The sequence below is a fragment of the Carassius gibelio genome, chromosome B20 (assembly GCF_023724105.1).
Source record: "Carassius gibelio isolate Cgi1373 ecotype wild population from Czech Republic chromosome B20, carGib1.2-hapl.c, whole genome shotgun sequence".
Classification (NCBI taxonomy): Eukaryota; Metazoa; Chordata; class Actinopteri; order Cypriniformes; family Cyprinidae; genus Carassius; species Carassius gibelio.
This window is the reverse complement of record NC_068415.1, coordinates 3,085,399-3,100,219: the sequence shown is the minus strand read 5'-3', so window position 1 is coordinate 3,100,219 and position 14,821 is coordinate 3,085,399. Positions and strand designations below refer to the sequence as shown.

The 14,821-nt window shown below is 34.6% G+C and overlaps 1 long non-coding RNA gene across 1 annotated transcript in view; it reads left to right on the top strand.

The window, feature by feature from the left end:
• LOC127983472 (uncharacterized) overlaps positions 1–8,363 on the top strand; it is a 49,537-nt gene extending 41,174 nt beyond the window's left edge. Inside the window, exons 2-3 of the long non-coding RNA XR_008160450.1 lie at positions 7,143–7,268; positions 8,228–8,363. This is a non-coding gene — a long non-coding RNA (uncharacterized LOC127983472). The remainder of the gene's footprint in view (positions 1–7,142; positions 7,269–8,227) is intronic.
• The last annotated feature ends 6,458 nt before the right edge of the window (positions 8,364–14,821 follow it).

The window sequence follows — 14,821 nt, the reverse complement described above, 5'->3', positions numbered from 1 at the left end:
CAGTGGACCTTGAGTTGACCTGGCACAAATCAACTCACTCGTGCCAGACATTGCAAAATCACAATGAAATACAAAACCTTTCCGGTATTTTATATTTACTTTGCCTAGCCTAATATTTACCTAGCCTTCAGAGTCAATGAGAATAATGCATTTAGGTTCTGAAACAACTGACTTGTTATTGAGGCTCAGACAATGTACTGTAGTTATACAAGCACATCTATATTTCTAGTTTGTATTTTTTGGTTTAATGTGTCCTTAACACTCATGCATGATAAATGAAAAAATTATGCAGTTTTGCACAAAAAATACATTGTGACATTTTAAATGCCATTGTACTTTATAATGCATTATATCTTTTCATTAAGATTTTTAACCAAAGTTAAAATGCATTATAATATTTGCAGATTCCTTGTTACATCAGAAATTGGTGGTTTGTAATGTTTTAAATGCACAGATAATGAACAGATTAATAAGAAAATGCATTAAAACGGTGTACTTAAGATATACATTATAAGGTGCATTAAAAATAATAAATGCATAAAAAATGTGTAACAATGAGCAGATAAGTGTTATAATGCATTATACCTGAATTATACTAATTATAATGCATTTAAAGCATAAAAATATAATACTATGAATATATGCAATAAATGCAAAAATTTTATTAAATGTATAAATTGAATAATGAAATAATAATAAAAATAGTTTAAACTATATATTATATATAATGTACAAAAATACAATACTTGTACAATACAATATTGTATAACATTATACAATACAATATTTTATAGTGTTAGAGAAAAACGAGTTATGCTCAGAGTCTAGAGCCTCGATCCCAACATTATAACAGGCATCTTCCTATTAGAGACCTGCACGATCACGGGATCTATCAAAGCAGAGTGTGATGCAGGACAACACTTGATGTGCAGGTAGAGACTCACGTGTGCGGGATGCAGGAAAATAATTATTGTGTGCTCACACTAGGCAATCTTAACCCCCAAAGCCTGGTTTGTTTGACTAGAAGTCATTTAGCAGTCCCTGAAGAGGTGGGCCAGAGCGCAGTTGACTTATACCAGTGAGTGTGAGCACTAACCACGACGGAGTGCAGATCTTCTGATACGTGCTGAATGATTGCATGAATATTTCTGAGCAGCAGAAGCAATAGATGTGTAAAGCTATATATTTTGAGAGGGCCATGTGTTACCGTGTCCCATACAACCCAAAATAATAAACCACAAAGTTAACAAAACAATGCACTCCACTGTGTTGAGCGAGAACGCTTCTCTGCTGTCTTCACGTACTATTGTAAACGTCCTGTTTCCCATTTATGAGTTCATGTTAACGAGCTTGAGGCATTCTTTTCTGTTAAAAATAACAGTGGACAGTGGTTTGTGAATGCCGATGCTTAGCCTTAATTTGATCAGGAGCATCGATCCCTCCTGTGACCCATGATTTGTCTGTATGTGTATTCTGCGCTTGTGAACAATGGACTTTCATAATAATAAAAACTGTGTTAATGCACGATAATTACGTTAACTTGCCCAGGCCTAATATATATATATATATATATATATATATATATATATATATATATATATATATATATATAATATTAAAAAATAATAATGAAAAAATACGAGTAATTTTTTACAGTAAACTGTCCTTTTAAGCTAGGATGAATTAGCATTTATACTATAGATGCAAAATGTTAAAAATAAAAATGTAATGATGAATAGATTAGTTTTATAATGCATTATAACTGTTGATTCAAATACTCACTTGCAATTCTGCATGTCATTTGAGAGTTTATATCAGAAAGCATGTTTGGCTCCGTTCACACCTGTATTTAGCTCTGTCCAGTTGTGTTCGGATCACCTTTGCGCATGGGATCGACTAACCAATTCCCAGCAGGCCGATCCCAGACACAGTCCCTCTGAGGCAGCATCTGGTCTCCATGCACAAGTCTGCGAGTCTGAGGACATGTGCTACGATTATTTTCCACCCCCTCTCAGCGCCTAAGAAAACGGCACAAATGAAGATCGCTGTGTCACAGAGCTTTACATTTCATCGAGTTAAGCTAGTGTTTGTGCATGTGTGTTTTCTTCTCTTGGAAAGCCGTTTGTGCCCGGTGACAGATTTGCAACAGTGTTTTTAATGTTATGTATTAAAGAGTGCTCAGTGCCGAGATGACTTTTGAGATGTAAAATTTGACGGCACATCTGTAAACACTTTCAGTGGTTGGGAAAACAGCTTTGTTTCACCACTTTGGAATGTGTTCACTTCCCTCTCGTTTGCACAGAGCCGACAGACACCTCGAGCACCTTCAAACGATCACCGAGGACGTTTGGCTCTCTCAGACGAACCTTGAAACCTTCACAAAAACCTTCAGTGACAAGGACGAGCGCCGGACAGGAGGTCTGTCTCATTCAAGACACGTTAACTCGCATCACTTAGCCATGAATCACAGCTCCTCTCGGAGTAAACACTGGATCTCCTCACCATATGGCTCCCTGAGACATCAGTCTGAGTTTTCAGAGGCATGATAACCGAGTGACAGGCGGTCTGTCTGCGGCGTGATGGATAGCTCTTTTGCTCCGAGTTCGTTGGCTGCGTCCCGCTGCCAAGGTCATCTGATTGAGGAGTGGCGTGCTGGCACACGTTCATGTTGATGGAGAGAAGCCTCTGGCTCAGAACAGAATCAGAAAGCACAGTTTGGATCGGTAGGGGGCACAATTTCCTTTTCTTACCCCACAGAAAAGGCTCCCGATCCTAGACATTAGCTCAGACGTCTGCTCACATTCATGCGTTTGGCTTGATTTTGACCATTTTTCAGAATTAGCTGTCCTCTCTTGAAAACACATCTGAAACGAAAAGCAGACAAAGTCATAAATCAATGATTAATGCTTCCTTTACCGTGTTTATGAAGTCTTTCTATCTATCCATCTATCTATCTATCTATCTTTGCAACATTGACACTGTTTTGAATCAATGTCTTCTATAGATTCACTTCCCAGCTAAAATTTATAATTGATACATTTTGCAACATTAACATTATTATTGTTGTAAAGCTGATTTGAAGCTATGTGCATTGTATGAATTGATACATCAACAATTGTGATGAATATATTTTACTGTCTTTTATCTGTAGATCTACAGAAAACATTGTTCAAAAACCGTGTCAATGTTGCACAGACAGACAGACAGACAGACAGACATTATGAAACCTCCAGTGACACTCAGTGAAAAATCACCCAGTGCTGGTATGTAGTCAAGTATCTGAACGCCGTTACACAACCGTGAATCACTTGGCATTCTTGGAAGAGCCATTTTCCATGAAGTCTCATAAAATCTTGTTGGTAAACTGCTACAATAAAACACAGTTTCTTGAGGCTGCAGAAGGAGTTATAAAAATCCAGTATTTAATAAGAAGTCATGAGTGGGAAATGTCCAGAAATAGTTCTTAATTCTTTAAGCTCCCCATTAGTTGAATGATGTCACAATAGCAGGAGCAATTACGGCACTTTAAACGCTCATGTGCAGACATCGCTTTACTAACATGGAAACAACATGAAGAGCAAGAAAACTTCACCTTTTCTAGAGTGTCGCTGTGCGATCACTAAAGTGTTCTGACTGGTTCAAGTCAATTCTGGTTTGTAAATATGTCTTGGTGGCAGTGTCAGAAAAAACATTTCTATTAAGGGGCAATATTTGCAACCTGCAATTGAATTTTGGAGCATTTTTACATTTGTAAGGGTAATTCTTATTAATTATATCTGTGTTGTCTTTAATGTCAGATACTTTAACAAATAAACCAATTCAATCAATCCGAATAACTTACCATTAAACAAGAAACTGTTTAATTCAATTAAAACCCCCATAGGGTAGGGCTGAAATAGTATGAAAAAAATAATAATTTTTGTCAATTATTACTCTTGAGATTTGTAATAATGATTATTAATATCGACTAATAGTAAAAACGTTTTGTGCTTTGGGAAGGCTTATCAACTGAAAAACTCCCGTTATAATCACTGAAGCTGTGAAATGAGTTTCTTACATAATTTCTGCACTTGTTTGTTTATGATGAGAGAATTTGTGAGCATGCACACAACCAGCGTTTTTAGTGCTGACGCATCTGATTGGCCATTGCATTCATAAGCTCAACAGAAACACGTGTGATTGGTTACTGTGTCGAAATGCTGCAAAAAACTACGGATGAAAAGCAATCTGAAGGAGCGTGTGCAGATCTGCATGTAATTGATTTTCATTTCAATCGCTATAGCCAAAATAATTTAATTGAATTTTGCACGGGCAATTTTTGCACATTTATCTTGAATTTGTGGAGGATTTTGATAATTTTTTCCAACCCTGCTTGCCTCCTTAAAAAGTCTGTTATTTATCACTTGTTTAATCGTCCGCCAGGTGAAAAACACAAGTTTAGCTACTTTGAAAATTAAATAGCATGATTTATAGTACAAATTAATTGGTGAACCTCTAATATAACCCTATAAATGACTCACCAAAAATGTATGCTTTGTCTTTTTCAAATGAGCTCCATGTTCTGATCTCAGACTGTCTGATTTCTCTATCAGTGTTTCTGAGATGAGAGGCGGTTCCTGAGTTAGAAATCAGGAACACGTTTTTGATTAATCTCACTGCAATTTATCTAAATTAGCACAGCAACTGACATGTGAGAGAATAAATGTGAAATATGGAGAGCAGTGGCGACCACATGAAGCCTCTCTCTCTCTCTGTCTCTGACATTAATTAGCTTGATGTACTGCGCTGTCACTTTCTACACTTAAGCCACGGTCGTCTGCGTGGTAAACGCTGGGATGGTTATGTAGACACGTTTGTAAACAACGTGGAGAGTCTGTCCCAGCTTCAGATCTAGATTCAGAATCATACATGTGTGTGTTTACAGTAAACTTCTCTCGGATTGCTCCGCAAATGTAAAAAATGCGGATGTACTTATCAGCAACTGTATGGCCAAATTACAAAAAAGACAAAAATATGATGATAGAACTAGGAAAATACAAATTAATGTACAAGGAATGTTAAATAAAAACACTTGAAAAAGCTAGCTACTTAAGCAAAATTGTCGAGTTACTTATTTTATATAAAAATAACATGGAAATACATTTTTATAACATTTTTCAATTTATAATTCTTACTGTAAAATATTACTTATATATATATCAATGAATATTATTAAAATAAATTATTTTACATAAATGTTAATGTTTCTATTTCATTTTAAATATTTATTAATATCAACATTAATACAATATAAAAATATTACTACTGTTTTTTTATGCAGATTTTTTATGTTTTTATGCTGGTTTTATTTTGATTTAATATTTAATGTTTTTAACTTCTTTTAAACATTCTCCTTTTCTTGGTTATAAATATAAAAAAAATATAAATTGTTACTACTATATTATTATTTTTTTTAATCAAATATTAAATATAAATAAACTTGTAATATTTTATATTTTATTTTTGTGATGTTTCGTTATATAATTTTTTAACTAAAATTGTAAATATAAATATGACTTAAAATAGAATATATTCATATTTTATATTGTTTATATTGATTTTTAAAATTAAAATATGAATTATATTTAGTTTTATATGTAATAAAATGCAAATATTAAACCATGTATTCAATATGATTATGTTTAATTTATACACGATTTATAGACGATATTATCGGAAATCGTGAAATTTTAATGGCGATAATCAATAAGATATTTTTTACATATCACTGAGCCCTAATGTGAACCGAAAATATTGAGTTTGCTCTATTTTTTCCCCTTTAAAGCTCAGGAAACTTGAACTGCATTCCATTCAATTTGGAATTTCCGACTTTCTGCGACAAAAAAAACAACGCAAATTACATTTGAAGTCATGCTGAAATCCCCGACATCCACAACTGATGATAAACATAAACTCCTACATTACTTTTGCACTTTTCCATCTATAATTTTACACTTTCAGCACAAATGGCAGCATTGCACAGCGTCTTCTATCATCCACAGAATTCTTTGTTGATTAATCGTACACCTGCAAAGCAGTTTGTTTCTTTATACCACATATTCCAAGCATTGTGCAATGGAATGCCTTTTTATGATCAGAAGGTAGAGATGCCCAGGAAAATCCCAAATCCAACTTCGGATAATATGGGGTTCAGTGAGTTTTATCTCGGATGTTGCTCAGATGTCAAAACTACATACAGTTCTTAGTATTACTGTATGTTTTTCAGGAGCAATATCAGACATAAAACGGACATTTGATTTGAGATTTTTGTGATTTTTATTTTTATTTTCCATCTTTGAATTTTGTGCAGGAAAGTTGACTGTAAATATAAAAGGCTAAAGTGGGCTGAATGAGTAAGAAAGACATTTATGGCCCTTGAGGTGTTTTGTGGTAAAGTCATTTTAGTAACATCTGTAAATTCCTCACAATGCATGCAATAGTTTTAGCCAATAAAACACATTAAGCTTTGACAACTGCTAAGACTTTGGCCGTCTGGAGATGAAACCTGCCTGATGCGAACAGCGCTGGGAAAGCCACTTTCCAACGGTTTTATTTAATAAAATATTGCTACATTATTGTTTCATGTACTTTTTCATGTGTAGAGTTTTTTTCATTAAAATATTAATAATAATCATTAAGCAAGATAAAATACTACTACATTTTTATTTTATAGTATTTTTAATGTTCAATTTTAATATTACATTATTAATTATAAATATTAATACAAAATATAGACAATATATCTATTTTGTTTAATTTATGAATCCGTGAATTGATTTTTCTGAATAACATGAGATACTGTGAAAACTCGTACATTTTTACTGTTGTACATTGAAATAGCAATTTCAAAAGGTTATACTGTTAGAGAGTACTTGCTCTTCCCCGTCATGTTATAAATGACAGATCACTATCAACACTCAACAGGGTAAATCCCCTTCGCATTAGAGGACAACACACTGGTGAAAGATGAGACACTCCTCTTTGTGTTAAAGCGAACAGGCAAGCATACCTGAGCAGAGGAGGGATTAGGTGGATTTGTTCAGAAGTATGCATGCAACTGAAAGTCTGCATTTGTGCTTGTTGATGTCTTTGTGTTGGTTTAGCACATCAGGGGCATGTCGTCTTGGATCAATTGTGAAATCATCGTTCTGTTTCACACCATCCCACCTGCAGCACATGGGACAGTTCAGCATGCGAGGAGGTTTGATTAGCCTGCCAAACATTATGGGGTGAGGATTTGCTGGGACTCCACAGGCCTATTCAGAAGGGACTAGAGTTCACTTTGAAGTTTTAATCCAGTTAATGTCTTAGTCATCTTTTGTAAAAATTACAGAGGAAGTTACCTGCTGTTTTTTTTTTTGGCTACTTGCACTAAAAATATATATATATTATTTAGCTTAGAAATTGCTAGTAAGAAATAGTTTTGTATATAATTACAAATAAATAGAAAAGTACTACACTGAATTAAACAAGACCTTTTGAAGTTAAAATATAATTGTTTATTCATATTTGGAATAATTTTCACTTTAAGTTTAGTTTTAATGTTTTTGTCATTTGTATTAGTTTGAGATTTTTTAAAATAATATGTCTAGCATTTCTAAATTTTAAAAAAAGATAGGAAGGAAAGAAAGAAATAAAAAAGAAAGAAAGAAAATGCAAAAAAGTGCAGGAGTGTGAAAAAAGTGCACGTGATAGAAAGTGCAAAAAAGAGAGAAACTACAGAAAATGCAAGAGTGAGAGGTCGAGCAAGCAAAAGAAACAAAACAAAATACAGAAAGTGCAAAAGAAAGAGTGTAAGTGTGAAAATTGCAAAAGAAAGTATGAAAGAAAGAAATAAAGTGCAATAGAAACAAAATACAGAGAGTGCGAAAGAAAATGCAAAAGACAGTGCAGAAGTTTGAAAGAATGTGTGAAAGAAAGAGAAAAAGAAAGATATAAAATATGGAAAGTGAGAAAGAAAATGCAAAAGAAAGAAAGTGCAAATGAAAGAAAATGCAAAAGAAAGAAAGCATTAATAATAAACACTGATGTCAAGTGGATTCTAGTGTGAGATCATCCTAAGAGACACGAGGGGTTAAAACAAGACTGTCGAGCTTTGGCCAGCAGAATTATAAAAATTCCCGCAGAGTACAGATGAATCCTTTTTTCTTTCATTGATGATATCCAGTGACCAGATTTCTTCACACAGGAACTGAATGCTGCTGGATCCTCCTGAACAACTGTTGGCTTGTTTATTGGATGTTACACACTATGAAGTCTGTTTCGCTGGTCCACTTTGACTATGGTGCACAGGAAATAAAGTATAAACGCTCTTTCCTCACTGACCAATGCTTCACTTTTTTTCTTTCAAAGGGAAAAATCTACCCTTCCCTGGGAATGTCTGTAGTTTTCCACACTGTAGGGAAAATTACTTTTTTTCATATTTTATTGATCATAGACTTCTGTATCTGGATTAAAAACATACAGCATGTTAATGTAAATATTTTTTCTATTTATTCAATATCTATTCAAGTGTGCACTCCTGTTGCACATACAGTACATGAAGGAATAGTTTACCAAAAATTGAAAATTTAGTAAAATTTACTGACCCTCAGGCCATCCAAGATGTAGATGAGTTTGTTTCTTCATCAGATTTACAGAAATGTAGCATTCTATCACTTGCTCACCAATGGATCTTCTGCAGTGAATGGGTGCCATCAGAATAAGAATCCAAACAGCTGATAAAAACATCACAAAAATCCACAAGTAATCCACACCGCTCCAGTCCATCAGTTAACGTCTTATGAAGTGAAAAGCTGTGTTTGTAAGAAACAAATCCATCAGTAAGGTGTTTCAGACAAATGCTACATTCAACCAAATCTGTTCCCATGAAGAAACAAAATCATTTTCATGTTGGATGGCCTGAGGGTAATTTTGCAGCAAATGTTCATTTTTGAGTTTATAACCATAGTACTCAATGTGTTTTTTGTGGATATTTTTAAATGCGGTCCCACTGAAATTTTAGGTTTATTAGTCTTTCAAACTGTTGTTTCATCATTAGCTGATCTGAAAGAGAAACAAGAAAGACATGGGTTGTGTTCTGCTCTGTCAAAAAACTTTTTTTTCAAAGGTTATTGAAGTATATTTTACAAGAAAATACCACTTCAAATACTACTTCTGTCTCTCTTTAACATTTGACGCTTAATTCATTGTTGCATGCCAATTTCCACTCAGAAACTGCTAGTATGTGTCACAAATAATTACAAAGTAAACCCAACACCAATTGTTTTCAGTGCGTGCTATCTGTTCACAAGTCAGCTCTAAATCTGCATCCAATGGATCTTGTGATCACGCTGCGGTCAGATTGCATGTGCAGGGTAAACACTAATGCATCTTGATGCATCAACACCGCAGGCCGTCGACTCACCTCACATGCAATCAAACTTTGCCAGTTTAAATGAAAGCAACCTCTCAATCTAGAACTATGTAAACATTTGAGACATGTTAGTACCAGGTGTAAACAGCCATCTGTCTCGGCTGACATGTGATCGGATCACTCCAGACAGATGTGTAAACAGCGCCTAAGTGAGATTAGGCTGCTATTTGGCCGTTATAAGGCTCATTGGCTGCAGATGCAACAAAAATATCATATTTAAATGTCATAATTTCTTATTATAGAATTGTATTCAGTGGTTAAATAAGATCTAGATAGTTCATCACAACATTATGACGCTTGTTTATTTATTTCAAGATTACATTCCATGTGTTCACACATCTTGCTGTAGTTTTTTGTAATGGACAGTGTGATTTTGGCGTATTAATCTAAATTGCAGTCCTGGATATCATCTGTCAGTACTGAGAATTGGTTTCCTGTGGTAATGGATGCAGTTCATCCTTTGGGCTTTAACATTAAACAACATGATTTTTCATTTTCTAAAATTTGTGAGTGATGCTTTGCACGTGCAAAACTCTTAAAGCAACAGCACATGCACCTCCTCAAAAACAGCGTCATTTGAGCTATTCATGATGTTCGGTTAGGGATAAGTTTAAATATTTATTCTGTACATGCATACTTGATCTTGCATGATGCCATGATACACGTTCAAAACTAGAGAATCCGTCATCAACAGTATATTAATATGACTAAGAGTGATAGACATACTTGACAAACAAATAAACTGGTTGTCTTGACTTCTTATGAGCAAGTCATGTTCAATAAATTAAAAAAAGAAATGATTCATAATAGTTTACACAGCAAAAATATTTTTCCTAAATTGGACTGGCCTAAACTCTGGCAAATTTACAATCGCATTGGATCCAAACCTATAAACAAAAGATTTCATAAGTGCTATTAATGAAATAGACTTTTTCCTTGTTATTGTACGCTATTTGATAAAGCATCTTCTTTCCAATCCACATATTTCCAACTAATGGGTTAGGAATGGAGGAAAATATCACTCTATAAATCACTAATATCCTTGCTTAAAATAAAAATAATACACTAAATTTATTTTTCATCAAATGAGCAAAGATGATTCATTTCCAGGATCATCTGGGATTTGAAAACATCACATTTACAGAAGCCCAGCACGGCTTTTCTTCTGCTAATGGATGAGAATTTATTATATATTTATTTTTTCTAATTATTAAATTTCCAGAGCATATCTGCCAGAATGGAATGTGTTATCTTAACTAAAGGAAATATCAAGCACATTTAAAGATTTATAGATATGATTTGCAATTTTGCATATTGAGACACTAAGAGCATCTGAATGAATATTTGAGTAAATCTCATGAATAAAAAAAAATGAATAAAAAACCCCTAGGTCATAAATCTACCCAAATATTAAAAGAAAAATGAATGCACTGCATGTTGCATAATAAAAACGAAGCCTAATTCTAGATTTGGTGAATGTCACCCCTTTGGACTTGTAACTCTGCATGTGAGACTCATCTTGTGACAATCATCATGTGTGTTTTGAAACACATGGTCTTAGAAATGTGTGTAAAACAGCTGAACGTGTTTCTGATCACGATAAATGAAGAATCGCCATTCTTCATGAGCAAACAAATTCTTGCTTTTAAACAAAGCGGAGGAGAGCGTTCGCCATAATTGTTCATTGTCAAAAGATGCATGTGGTCAAAAGCGAAAGTCTGCAGGGGGCGGACGAAGCATCTGGCTGGCTGACAAAGATTAGCGATAAAAGAACGTAAACAGAGAGGAAATGTAACTCAGATGTTGGAAGAAATACTTCAGCCTCCAATAATTATCAGGTTTTCTTAAAACTGTCACAGATGGCACGCTGAAATCAGTTTCCCGCAGACTCAACAGCTGCCTGATCACATTACGTGTCATTTAGTCGATGCTTTTATCCATAGTGACTTTATTAAGACATTAAGTTCATGAGAACCTGCGATTCTGCCAGCAAACTTCAACGAAACCACCTGGTCACTGAACCTTTGCACACAAGCTCTGGGCTCAAACCTCTGGACTACTGCATGAAATACATCACGTTTTTATGTCACCCCACTATCTCCGGCCAAAAATCGACGCGAAATCCGCAGTAAATCATGCTGAGGACCATCTGGTGGATACTGTACACAAAACAAAGGCATGCTCCGATCAGATCGGCAGGTTTTATGCAATGTCCGGGTGTCCGAGTGCATGCGTTTTTTTAATTGTCTTTTCAAGATCCCCAACTGCTGCAATGAGCGCTCGGAGGAAGGACTAGTCGATGGTTTTGGCAATTTTTGCGGCCTTAAAAAAAGACTATTCTGAATACATTATGCCAAGTCATATATTTATGAAGCTAAATGTCTGCTGACAAGCATTGTGCCCAAACAATCCATTAAGATTGTACTATTATAAATTTGTGTTTGGTCACATTACATCTAATTCAGACCGACCTTTCTGTCCAGGTGATTCTTGGCCGAAATAAGAAGCAAAATTGATCAAACTTTAAGCTTATGTTGTCAAAAGCCTCTCTACATAAACCTTTTTCTCATGAGCATCTTGTTGTACCTCCAAAACAAAGAGAGTTTTGAGGAAAAGACGCCTGCAGGCCACCAGCAGGGATGTGTAAATTTCTCTCCTGCATTAAGGGTTCCTGAACATCTGCAGTTTGTTTGCAGCTCGAATGCTTTTTTCAGTCAGTATTCCATTTTGGAGTCATCACACGATCCCATGTGCTCTCCCTCAGAGAGGTGATGCCCTCAGAAACACAGAGGCCACAAACCCTGCCCTGCCTTACATCACATGGAGTCGTGTTTCACTGTCCGATGAGATGCTGATGGACTAAATGGGGACCACACTCCAAAATATGTAGGCCTAAATTTAAGATCCATGCATTTTAATTGCATTTCCTACCATTTGGATTACACTGTTTTAACATTAACTAATAAACTTAATTTGATACATTTCGTCAAACATACAGTATATGAAACAGGTGAGATTTCTGAAATAAAAAAAACAAAAACATTGATTATTAGAAGCTATAGTAATTGAATCTTTTTCATTTATTTAAATCATATCTTCAAAATGCATTTATTCAAATTGTTCAGAATCCGCAAAACAATTAAATGTATTTAGTTAAAGAGTACGAACATGGTTAAAATATGGCTAGTTGTGCAAAAAGCAGTATTTAATTTGCATAAATGTTCTTTAATTAAAAGAATTCGTATTTTCAAAATGCATTCATTCAAATTGATTGGAATTAGCATACATCCGTTCATTGTGACAATTTAAAGGTGCTGTAGGGAACTTTAGTAAAAAATATTTTTTACATATTTGTTAAACCTGTCATTATGTCCTGACAGTAGAATATGAGATAGATAATCCGTGAAAAAAATCAAGCTCCTCTGGCTCCTCCCAGAGTACACCATGAATCCATTTTCCAAAACGTGTTTTTGGCTTGTCCTGAATCACTAGGGTGCACCTATAATAAGTGTTTATATTCGGACTATTTTAGATTGCTTCGGGGATACCTCGGCGGAGTAACCCAGTACCTTTGTGATTCTTCATAGACATAAACAGAGAGAAGTAGTTCCGGCTACAATGTTCTTCTGCAAGACGCAAGCAGTTCAGTTTATTAACCGCTAGAGCGTCAAAAGTTCCCTACCACAGCTTTAAATTAAAAAGTATGAACATGGTGAAACATCAATCAATATTTAATTTGTTAAGATGTATGAGCTTAAAACTAAATGAATTTTAGTATATCCACATGTAAACATGTATAAAATCCAAAATAATTATAAAAACTGATCTTGTGTATTTAAAACAGTTTATTAGTACTATTGTAAAAAAACTGACCCATTTCATTTATGTGTGTTCATAATGCATCACAAATCCGAATTGATGGAAATTGTATATGTAATTTAAATGCATAGATCTTTAGTTTAGGCCAAACTATTTTTTGACTTCTTTGCACTTCAGGATTTGTACAGACTTAACATTTGGCAGCATGTGGCAGCATGATTTGCTCAGGTAAATACCATTTAAAGATTTATGCAAATGTTGCCCAGTTATTTATTTATTAACGTGCCAGATGTTCTGCGCTGAATAAAACTGGATGCAAATAAATAATTAAACCTGATTGCCAAAAGGACAGGCATTCTTAAACTGTAAATTACAGTCAATCAGTGTAAACAAACAAATGAAAGCTTAAAGTGCATCTTATATCCTTTGGGAATGTACGAGGTGTTCCAGATTAAACATACTGAGGAACTGAAAGAAATCACTTACCATAATGAAAAGAAAATAAGGAGGAGAGAACTTGATCCTGAATCAAAACGGTAACATCTCCTACATAAACATCCATCCTTCTGCTCCGCCCGCCAGGATTCTCTTCATCTGTTTGGCACAACGTCCATTCTTCAGATCTGATCTACCGATGAGAGGCGAGAGGATGAATCCATGAAATGTACTCAAGGATGAATGTGCTGTGATGGAAGTTTCTCACTCTATTATTCACTAGAACTTCACTATTTTACTCCCAATTTTTTTTTCTTTTTTATAAATATTATAAATGTATCTAAGTTTCATGAAAATGCTAAATCAATAAAATGACATCTGCACACATTTAACATCAGTAATGTGTCATATTTCTAAATGACAGAATATTCAATAAAAAATCATGGAGGTCAATCATTACACAATAAATACAATAAAAATAATATTATTACCAATGACATTACATATATTAATCAAAGTCATAAAATGTTATAGGTTTGATTAATTTATACATAACTTCTTTGCTAATTCATGTTATTTTTATTGTTTTTCCCTTACCCAGCTGAACTTGGGGTAATCAACAAAGGCAAGCCATTTTCAGAGGATGTTAATTTTTCATTAGATTTTTGAGTCATTTCTTATTTCATGTTGATTTAAAAACAAAACAAAAAACAATAGGCTATTACTAACTGTGACCAACAGCATCGGACTTCGACCGAGCATTACCAACAGAGCAATTAGTCTGTATTTCCACATAAAACCAACAAAAAACACAAAGCAGCTGCAGCAAACAAACAGCAGGTGCACAGCAAAACAAACGCAGCAGAACACACGCAAGTGTCAGTGATTAGCCACTGCACCACGACAATGAGAGTTTATATTCAGCACCCTTCAGAGGCTCAATACATTCCCAGTGCTTCCAATTTGTTGCATGCTGCTCAAGCATGACCCCATTTGGCCTTGCTAATAACTATCATAACTACACAGTCAAGCATCTCTTCATTGTTTGCTATCAAAAAAATAGCAATGGATTCATATCCCTCATCCATCGATCCATCGATCCATCCATCCAAC